Source organism: Capricornis sumatraensis, chromosome 14 (assembly GCF_032405125.1).
Source record: "Capricornis sumatraensis isolate serow.1 chromosome 14, serow.2, whole genome shotgun sequence".
Lineage (NCBI taxonomy): Eukaryota > Metazoa > Chordata > Mammalia > Artiodactyla > Bovidae > Capricornis > Capricornis sumatraensis.
In genome coordinates this window covers 17,470,293-17,482,440 of record NC_091082.1, presented here as the reverse complement: position 1 = coordinate 17,482,440, position 12,148 = coordinate 17,470,293, and positions in this window count along the sequence as shown.

Sequence of the window (12,148 nt, the reverse complement as noted above, 5' to 3'; positions counted from 1 at the left end):
CCAGAGAAGCCCCAGTTGTTCCACACAGGGTTCTGACTGTTGCTTCCAGATTCCATATGCATGTGTTAATATACAATATTTGTCTTTCTTTTTCTGACTTCACTCTGTGTAATATGCTATAGATTCATCCATCTCATTAGGACTGACTCCAGTTATTTTTTATAGCTGAGTAATATTCCATTGTATGTGATATGAATGTCAGAAATCTTGTGAATGCAGTTGGGAATTGAAGCCAGAGAGTTAAGATTTGTAAATATAATTTCACATACTTCATTAAAACTTGGAAATTCCAGCCATTATTCCTGTGTTTATTATGAAGTACACTATCCATATTTGCTTGCATAATCCCCTAAAATGGATATGATTATACCTGGCAATCCACTCCAGTATTCTTTCCTGGAGAAGCCTGTGGACAGGGGAACCTAGTGGGCTACAGTTCATGGGATTGCACAGAGTTGGACATGACTGAAACAACTTAGCATGGCACCGCACATATCTCACCCCATGGGATACATGTCTGAGGTAACACAGCTTCCAAATGCAGGTCAAATTCTTCTCCTGAGACTGTGGACTGCTACATTTTTTCTATATAATGTGATTTATTTCAACCAATACGATATTCTTTAATGACACTAGTTAACCTAAAGGTGTCATTTATGTTATTGAATATAAGGTGCTAGAATGTTTCAAAAATACCTGGTATCATTATGAAAGAGGACATTATTTTTCATCATATTTAAAGCTTTTTTTTAAAGTGGATTAGTGCAAAAATGCATTAGAAAAGAGTCAGAGTAGATTCTTGTTTTATACTACTGAAAGATGTTATCAATTTATTAAGGACATTACAACTGATTCTGACTAAAATAGTTAAAGAATACAATCTATTAAAAATGTATAATGAATATTATTGCAGGAAAATTTATAAAAATATGTGTTATTAATGTCAAAGTCTATAAAACTAAAAGTAACTCAGGAACTCAGTAACATATTTCACTGTATTGGGTTTTATATTTGAATAGTTAAAACCTAAAACATGCTTATTTTTCCTTAGCAGGATATTTCCTTGATGACTTAATTTGCAATAATTATGAAGGGAAATTACATGTTTTGTTGGAAGATTTGATAAGATATTTTAACTTGAGGATAAGACAGTATGGAATTTTAAAAATGAACTATTATTAGAGTCAAATTAAACTTGGCAATGTTATTAGAATTAAACACACACACACACACACACACACACACACAAAACTCTTGGTACATTGGACTGCAGAATCCTGAGAAACTCTTAAAATGCTAATGGATAAGAAATGTAGAGACCACCATTCACGATAAGCATTTTAACAAGCTCTGCTATATGAGAATGTTAATTAAAAAACCTTTCCAAAAATGAGTGAAACTCACCATATTAGGGGCAATTGACATTTAAAGTATTAAAAGTCACAATATTCATGATGAATGATGCATTTTTTGCTGTAAGAAAGTATTTTTTTGCATGCATCAGTAAGAATTATATGATTGTCAAGGCATAGAAATCATAAAAAAATTCTGATTATGAACAGTTATTAATGCAAGAGACGAAATAAGTAGTTTCCTTGAACTATATAAAATAAAAGTATCCATTATTCATTTAGTAAAGAATCTCAAAAATACTCTGAAAACTCATATTTTGATATAACTTTACTCGGCTTCTCATACTTCCAGTCAAACCGTGAATGCACATTGCCTCTGAAACAGCAGTGTTAGGGATTGAAATAAAGGTCCATAATAATGATCCTGAAGGCTAATAAGGAAGGGGGAGCTTAGTATAAAAGGGAGATACACTTGACAACTGAGGGATGTATATCTAAAAACGTGCTGATCTTAGAAAAGCTTTTCAAGAGCAATTTTCCATATGAAATAATGGCAAAAGGTGTCATTACCTAGTTTTCAAGATGCCGAACACTGCAATTGATTAGTTGTCAGTCTCTGGGCTGCAGTGAAGGGCTGCTGGGTATCTCTGCATCTGCCTCCTGCCCAGGGAAGAACTGGTGCTCTGAGCAGAGAGGACCTGCTCACAAACCTTTCCTGGGTTCCTTCCATACTCACTTTACCTACAGAATACTAGGGACGAAAAGCAATTTCAGTGAATGACTTTTGTGTGCTTTTGTCACCAGTTTCCAGTGACCAGAATGATGCCGACTTGGCAGGAGGTAAGGGCAAAACACAAGTGGCCAGAAATTCAGAGTCTGCTTCCACCAGCGCTGATGACTGATGACCATGAAGAGCTCTTCCAGACAGGAGAGGGAGTGAAGCCTTGTAGGCGGTGCAGTTGCATCTTATGAGCCACCGATGGTGATGAGTTATCCTCCTTCAGTATCTCTTAATACCTGTCTTTGAGATGCAGCCTGCGATTGCACCATTTGAGTCGCTGTCATTTAAGTGATGTGTAGCAGCACTGTTTTCGCTGGGATCTAGCAGTGAACAAAAGGGTTAAATCTTGCTTTCAAAAGAATTGCAGGAAATACTGACAAAGATTAGCAAATGAACATGTATTATAAAATGAATGAATTCATCATAAGGACTATGAAGAAAAATAAAACACAGTAAGGGGGGGAATGTGATGGGAATTAATAATGAGATAAAGAGGTTATGGTGGTCCAATAAATAACACTTTTATGGATTATGTAGTACGTGTAAATAAGAACAAAATGCAGGGGCCACGCTGAGAGGAGTATACAGTGATTCCGGTTAGTGTCTAGGTTACCTAGAGAAGAAATCATCTTCCAAAAAATATCTCTCAAATCTGTTGATATTCTCTAAACTGGTAATCTATTGCCCCAAAGCATATTTTAATCTCAGTTCCTCCTCCTTTATTAAGGCATAGCAATGGTTTGCACAGAATTTTGTCTTTCAACTTTGTGCCTCACTTCAGAGTTCCCTCTGCCTGAGCTGTTTTATCCATCTGCCTTGCCCCTTACATTTCAGTGGCACCCAGTAACTCTTCATGTTTCAATCAGCAGAATATTTTCACTTTAGCAAGTTATCTTTGGTGAAGGATCCAACTGACATCTTTATAGTTTGTCTGCCCGGCTCCCATCCCATCTCCTCCTTCTTTCCTGTTTGTACCCTGTGCTTCCCACTCCTTCCACACTATGCTGGTGGGTTTGTTAACAGCAAAATTATCCCCGCCCCCCACCAGGTAAGCACTTTTGCCAAGCTAACTTTGAAGAGCCCCTTATCTCCCTGAAGAAACACTTGGTGACATTTTTACCAAAATGATAAAGGAAAATGTTACAAAAAGGAGTCAATACCAGTAAACAGAATGAAAACATGGAGACCAAGTGGCAATCCTGACAACAATGATCCCATTGTTGTCCACGGACCCAGCTTTCCTAGTAATCAGTCAGTCCTCAGAATCTAGAGTTATACGAGAGAAAAAGCAAAAGCTGAAACATATCAATTTGATGATTTTAAAATTGAAGTTAAATTTAAACAAATATTGTCTCACATATCGTCACCACCAAGAAAGGTAAGACATTAGATTGTACCTCCATATTCCTCTCTAGACCCTAAGATTTGGGAACAGAAGGAAAATGTTGCTAGTTTGCTATAACATTCACAGAGTTCACTCGTGTATCTATCACATTGTATCACTTAGAACATATTTGTAGAAATCTGAAAAAAAGGACAACAGTCTCTGTCATATTTTCCATGTCACTTTATATCATAATCCTGAGGCAGGCAACTGTGAGTCTATGTTGAGGTTTCTTCCCATTTCTTTACATTTTCCTTTTATTTTGATATAAGCATTTCTTACCCTCCTGTGTTATCCCTATAACCACACCTTATGGGGGCTTCAAGTTAATCTCCCTTAACTTCAGAAATATTAAAGGAAGTCTCCATAATCAGCAGGGATTTCCAATCATTTTATGGCCTGTATCATAAGAGAAGATTTATGACTACATAGATCACAACTGAAAAAAAAAAAAGAAAACAGAAAAACCTAGTGACTTTCATTCATCCAAGACTTCTAGTGACTTTGTAAACATGGTTTCTCTAGATTTATTTATTTATTTTTTGGTGTGGTTGATATCAGCCTCATTTTATTTATTTATTTAAATATAAATTTATTTATTTTAATTGGATGTTAATTACTTTGCAATATTGTATCGGTTTATTTTTGCTGGAAGTACCTAAAATAGTTTTTGGTTTCTTTAAAAAAATTATGATGAAACAAAACAGAACACCAAGAACTGTTTCCAAGAACTGGAAAATAAAAAATGGAAGGTGAGAATTGTTTAGTGGGGATTGTTATACCCTAAGTGACTGAAGTGACATAGCAGCAGCAGCAGCAAGTGAACAATATATGCTGACTTTCCAAGGCATGGTATTCCAAGTAACTCCTTAAATTATCATGTGTGCTCAAATAAGTTATCCTTTGAAGTCATGGCTTAGGAAGGCTAACTGTCCTGTGCTCAGATGCTCAATAGTTTTCCACTCTTTGCAATCCCATGGACTGAAGCCCACCAGGCTCCTCAGTCCATGAGATTTCCCATGAGACTTCAGGCAAGAATACTGGAGTGGGTAGCCATTCCCTTCTCCAGGGTATCCCCTAAACTCAGGGATAAAACCTGAGTCTCCTTCATTACAGGTGGATTCTTTACCACTGAGTCACCTGGGAAGCCCAGAAGGCCAATTTTACCAAAAGCCCAGAAGGCTTTTACCAAAACAAAAACCGAACAAAAAAACAACAGCAAAAAAAAAAAAAAAAAAGGTAAAAAATTGGTACAAGACTTGGTGGACTGGTTGCTTTTGTCATTATGGAATTGCCTATAGATAGAAAATTACTCACTTGGGATTTCAAGTCCTCAGCCCAAGCATGATAAAAAAGGTTTTGATGCATTTTAAAGGGGTTCCTAAATGGCACAGTTGTAAATAATCTGCCTGCCAATGCAAGAGGTACAAGATTCTCGAGTTTGATCCTTGGGTTGGGAAGATCCCCTGGAGTAAGAAATGACAACCCACTCTACTATTCTTGCCTGGAAAATTCCATGGACAGAGGAACCTGGCAGGCTGTTACAGTTCATGGGGTCACAAAGAGTCAGACACGACTGAACACACACACACAGCACAGCCTTTTAAATATCACTCTTTAAGTAATATTTTACATTTTATAGCTGTAGAATATAGAAATCTTAAACATCAGACCCACTTGACCCTGTAGTTTTAATTAAGCAGTAACTGAATTAAAAGCATAGGTAAATCACTTACATGAAATTTAGAGCATTAGTTAGGAAAAATTATCACCCTCAAATTTCAGCTGAGTATATATGTGGAAGGATTTAGATGGATCTGGGCATTGAGCTACAAGCCTCATAGTTTACATCCTAGGTGTTTCATGACTCTGAAAACAACAGGCAGTGGTGTGGGTTATTATTCTGGGTGGAGTGATGGATCCTGCCACATAATGGTTGTAAAGACACATATCTGCAGTTCAGAAGACATCCAGGGATACTGCATTGTCCTTCCAAGTCTAATTGGTAAAACCACTGACTCCAACACAGTCAAGGCTAACAAGAAATGTCCACAAAGTTAACAATCATGAAAAATTAAAATGATGGCTGAGAGTAAGAAAGAAATATGTAGTAGAAAAAGGAAACCAAAACATTTTCCAGGTAGTGGAAAAAGGAAATTTAAAGAAAAAACAATACCACCAATACCTCAAAGGTAGTTTCAGCCCTTTAGTAATAGTGAGGTAGACCTCATCCATTACATTTTAATTTACACATATTTAACTAATTAATATTAATATTTAATACCATATATTTTAACAAATTTAATTGCCACTACTTTCCTTATTCCTAAATATTACATATAAGTTGTGTTGGTGCTCATTACCTTCTAATTTTCTTTCTGATGATCACAGAACTATATATCTTAACTAGGAAAAAATCATAAGCATCACCCAGACATGCATACAGTGACTGATTCAAGTGTGGATCTCTACTGTGAGGCGGGACCTTCAGGGAATCTTCACTAAATGGGGAGAGACCTGCATTACATTAGAACAAAATGAAAGGTTTTTGCTGAGCCGTGAAAGACGCTGGGGTTCTTGGCCTCTGGAGGAGAGGAATTCAATCTGGGGCCAGTGACGAGGCTTTATTGCTCAGAGCTTTTGTGTAATAAAGTTGTTAGGTAGTTAGAATAGGAAAATGGAGTCCAGAATGGAGGTGGCTGAAAGACAAGGAAAGGAAAAAGCCTGTGAAAATAGAACTAAGGAAGGTCCAAGGACTGGAGTGAGGACCTCAGCTAGAACAAGCGGCACTCCTGGCTAGCCAGGTTTACACAGGGCAGGCCCAGGGGGAATAGGAAAACATAAAAAAGGAGCCAAAGGTCCACAGGGCTCTCAGTCTCTTTCTCCTCTTTGCATCTTCCAGGTTGGTGTGCCCTCACATCTTGAGGATGTATTTTCTTTTATTTTCTAGATAAAACTGAGCGGTAACAGGGAACTATAACACTGGTCTGTCTGAGAGCTGTAACACTGGTCTGTGGCTTCAAGGTTTTTATTGTGATGAGACAGAACTGAGGAAATTACACACTCCTGTGACAAAGTTTTATTAAAGTATAAAAGAGATAGAGAAAGCTTCTGACACAGACATCAGAAGGGGGCAGAAAGAGTGCCCCCTTGCTAATTTTTAGCAAGGAGTCATATACCTATTGCTGCTGCTGCTAAGTCGCTTCAGTTGTGTCCGACTCTGTGCGACCCCATAGACGGCAGCCCACCAGGCTCTGCAGTCCCTGGGATTCTCCAGGCAAGCACACTGGAGTGGGTTGCCATTTCTTTCTCCAATGCATGAAAGCAGGCTGCTAAAAGGAAATGTCTCAAAACTCGGCGAGTGGCACCAGGCCCCTCACCCACAACATGCATTTTGAGATAACATTGGCACAAGGTGAGTCATCCAGGGTCATTAAACAATTAATATGATTCTTGAAGAAAGGCAAGTTTCCAAACACATAGTCTCATTAACATAGCTGAAGAACATTTGTATGAGTAAAACATACTGGTTTGTTGAGCCATTACGGGTTCTGAGTCTTAAGTGGAAGTGACTTGAAAAAAGACAGAGTCTAGGGTAAATGCATAGTTCAGTAACAGCTTAAGAAAAACATTTCCATAAGAAAAACACATTGGTTAGATCCAGGTTTGAGAAAAGTTTTAAGTTTAGGTGGAACCAGGTGTCATCATGGCAACACAGAATTAAAAAAAAACAAAACTCATTTTAATTTTGTATAGAGAAGGGAAAAAGAGTCTGACAGGTGTAGTTTGTTTCTTCCTTCATTTTAAGAGAGAGATAAAAAATGTCTGACACTTGCAGCCTATTTTGTCCATTTGGAGACCCCTAGCATTCCTGCCTGTTACCCTCTCAAAAGCATGCTATTATTGATTTTCTCTTTATTCAAAAGTTAAAATGTAAGCCATTGTGTTAAACTGTGGGAAAAGATGGAATTTTGGCTATAACATCAATTCCAAAATCCTTATAGGATTTCCCTGTAACTCAGGAAATTCTCAATATGTATCTTGAGTGCCTTGCCTGGGTAGGATTTCAAGTCCCACCAATCAGTAAATGATGTGTGAGAATGAGAAGGTAGAAGGGGTAGGAGTGTCCTATCAATCTCTCTATAGTAGTGGGGAGCAAAAGTGTGTGCTTTGTAAAAGTGAGGATTTTTTTTTTTTTTTCCATAAGCTGTTTTAGGTCATTTTCCTCTCATGCACTTGCCTTGGTGCCACAATGCAGGAGTAATAATTAGAAGCAGTTCTTTGATAAGACATGGAGTGGGGGAAGCAGCAACTTACTGATTTTCTTGATAAAACTCATGAAGAGGGACTTCCCTGATGGTCCAGTGGTTAAGACCCCACACTCCCACTCTCCCACTCCAGGGGACACCAGTTTGATTCCTGGTTGGGGAACTGAGATCCTGCATGCCACCTGATGAGGAAAAAACAAAACAAAACAAAACAAAAAGAAAACTCATGAGTAAAATCTGAAGGCTGCAACTGTCTTCTTGCTTCCACATCTTTAGTTACCAAACAATGTATAAGTATCTGATTTCCAGTATTTGATACCTCTTGCTTGAAAAAAAAAATGTAAATATGCCTCTTCTATAGTAAATCCTGATTGATTCAGGTAAACGATTTACCATTAACTCAGCCAAATTCTCTTTCCATAGAAGATTACACAGTTTTGAAATTCTGAATATGAGAGAGTGATGTTTCTGAAATGATACCAGTTTCATAGTTTCATGTATGTGTTACTGAAATACATAAGAAAATATATCTCTATCTGCATACTTACTGTTGCCAATTATTTTTGTTTTATAGGAAAAAATTAGTGTTTGAAAATATACAGAAGCACATTAACAAAATCTTTAACATGTCAAATAATGATTTATTCTGTACACTACGATCTTTTCATAAGCATTGATCTTGATGAAACAGTCAAATATGCACTTGGAAAGTTGAGATTTTCAGCTGGCACATCACTGGGCTATTTGCATCTGACAAACAAAAGCATTCTGAGAACCATCATAAGGGAAATTATGAACTGTCAAAGAGTGAATATACAGAATTATAGATGAGGTTCAAAGCTTCCTTTTTTGTGTGACATCAGCTCTCTTAAAAACTAGTCTTCTAAACATGCTTTCAAACAACTGTTTACAAAAATCACAGAATAGAAAGAAAAACAAGAAACATAAAAACTGTCAAAAAATAAATAAAATGGAAGAACTCAAGTCAGATATGACAATATGAAATAATAATCAACTAAAACAAAAAAAATTAAAACACATTTATAGGTAGGTGTGCACATGTATAGATGTATGAATATATAGAATATGTATAGAATATATATAGAATAAACAACCATCTATTTTTGATTGTGGATCTGGATGACTAGGTGGAATTTTAGAACAATGGAGGAGGTCTGGCATGCCTAAAAGTAATTTTCAGCCCCTCACACTGCTACACATCGCAAGAGCAGTCATTATAATAATTACTATAATAATGATATGGAAAAGCATCTTGAAACCATGCTTTGTGGTCATTATTCTACTTGCCCCTCACAAAAATATAGAATTGTTAATTATGTTTTAACAAGAAGGTATTATGGAGAATGTTTATGGATTAATTTTGCTACTTCACTAATTCAGAGGTTCCTCATGAATAATCCACAAAACAAAAAGATCAGCAGTGCATCTCTTTTCAGCTCAAGATTTTCTTTTACTTTTGCCTTTCTCTCTAGTATTTATAAGCAAGACAAGGACTTTACCAAAAGGGCCTTAACAGTCCCCATAACCTGACTAGACTGCAGACATTTTTAAAAATTAACTTGTACTGGAGTATAATTGCAGCATGCAGCCTGGCATGCTGAAGTCTGTGGGGTCATAAAAAGTCAGACGTGACTGGGCGACTGAACAACAATAGCTAATTTACAATGTTGTATTAGTTTCTACTGTATATCTAAGTGAATCAGTTACATATATACACTCTTGTTTAGATTCTGTCCCATAAAGATCATTATATAGTATTGAATAGAGTTCCCTGTGTTATACACTAGGTCCTTATTGGTTATTAATTTTATATATAATATATATACTATTATACATAATAGTATATATATTATATATAAATGTGAATCCCAGTCTCTCAGTTTACTCCAGATATTTTTTCCCTGATATCCTGACTCTTCAATCATGTATTTTAGAAAATGTAAATTCCTTCCTCCCAGGTGGAGTTAGTGGTAAAGAATCTGCCTGGCAGTGCAAGAGATGTAAGAGACATGGGTTTCATCCGTGGGTTGGGAAGATCCCCTAGAGAAATATCCACTCTAGTATTCTTGCCTGGAGAATTCCATGGACCGAGGAGGCTGGCAGGCTATGGTCCATGGGGTCGCAGAGTCGGACACAGCTAAAGCAACTTAGCACACACACAAAGCCCTCCATCAATATGTGAATGTTTTACAACTCTGGAGTGTCTTTGTCAAGAATCTGGGAGTTTTCCTTCCTAAAAGTAATAATCAAGAAAGATAGAGTCAAAAAGGACAGACTTTTGGGCACAGTGGAGGAGGGAGAAGGAGGGATGACTTGACGGAGTAGTATTGAAACATATACATTAGCATGTGTAAAGTAGATATAGCCAGTGGGAATTTGCTGTATGTTGCAGGCAACCCAAAGCCAGTGCTCTGTGACAACTTAGAGGGGAAGATAGGAACGGAGGTAGGAGGGAGGTTCAAGAGGGAGGGGACATATGTATGCCTATGGCTGATTCATGTTGATGTGTGGCAGAAACCAACACAGTATTGCATAGTAATTATCCTCCAATTAAACATAAAATAAAAGTGTTTAAAAAAGGAAGAGTTCCCTTACCCCAGTCTCTGTGGAAAAGGGGGAGCCTCACTTCCGTTAAGTGCCAATGAGTAAGCACAGATGGGCAGCCTCGAGGCTGAGGGCCTGTAGTGCCTTCTCATTAGCTCACTCAGTGTTTACAAACTCCTGAAGTCACTTGTTTAGGGGAGTTGAGTTCAACCTTTCTTCTTGAAATACTCTTGATCTTTATTTCAATGTCTTTCATAAACTTTTCCTTACCTATTTAGTTCTGTCTAATGCAATGTTTTTTGGATGATCTGTGACTGTTTTCTATTAAGTAAATAATTAAATCTTACTCTCAAAATCTATAATGATAGCTGCCTTAGTGTGGATGGCCCTAGCAGAATACTATAGACGAGGTGGCATAAACATCAGCTATACACTTTTCAGTATATATTAATAGCTCTGAATGTTGGAAGTTCAAGGTCAAGGTGCAAAATGGTCAGGTTCTGGTGAATGCCCTCTCACTGATTTACACAGAGCCATCTTCTCTTCCATTCTAACATGGTAGAAAGAGAGAAAGGACTTACTCTATTTGTCTTTTTACAAAGACACTAGCCTCATTATGGGGACCCCATCTCTGTGACCTAATTACTTCCCAAAAATATTACCAGCTGGGACCATCCCACTGGAGTTTAGGATACAATATATGACTTTTTTGGAGGATACAAACCTGCAGTCTATAACAATAATAGCTCATGCTATTTATAGTCAGCAGGATTTATTAGAATGTTCAAGGTAGTATGCATTTAACAGAGTAGGAATTTCCAGGTTGGCTTTACTTCATTATTTTCTACTTAATTTACCTAAATTAATTATAAAAATTCACCAGCTTTTAAAAACAGTTCTTGAATCAATTGTAAGAAGAATTTCAAAAAATCAATTATTCCTTGGTCAAAGAAATACCAATAAACTTATCAAATTGAATCCATATTAAAACTCAGTTAATTCTCAACCATTGAAACCAATAATAGGATATTTATAAATTTATGTTAATTGCAAATTCATTTCATGTGCTTTCACTAACATTTGTTGAGTATGCCCCTGTTTTTCTCAGCAAACATCTACAAGATCATTATTGGAAGAAAAGACACAATACAAATCCAACCTGTTCAACTGAATGAATCATTGATGCACCATCATTATTGCTTCCAAAATATTCTGAACTTTTAATCTGAGATATAAATTACTTCATGCACTTTACAAAACACTGAGCTCATGGAGCTTACTTTATGAATATAGCAGGGCCTTTCTGAGTATATATTGTTTCTGGGGGAAAAAGTTGTATGATTATGCTAAAGAAAATAATTAGGCCCTTTAGACATACATTTTTGGAAATAGTTTAAATTGTTTAATAAAAAAGTTTTCTTGAAACACACTGCATTTCTTTTCCCCATTAGTAAAGTCTGTCTTAAAGAGTATTTAGCCATTAATATGAATATTAGTTTTGATATTCTTCTTCTTTTCCTTTCTCACAGCCAAAAATAACGAATATTTTAAAAACTGAATATTCAAAAATAAAATATTTTTATGATGTAAGTAAAAGTCACTAATAAATTATAAAAATTGACAAATTGGAAAAATAATTGCAATACACAACAAAAGCATTAATTTTGTGAGGAGAAAAACTGAATTTATAGGACACTAAGTAAAGGAGTACAAGTGGAAGTTAAATGTGGAAAAACTATCCTCATTTATAATAAGATGAATATAAATTAAATCCTTATGAGACATTATTTTTAACCTA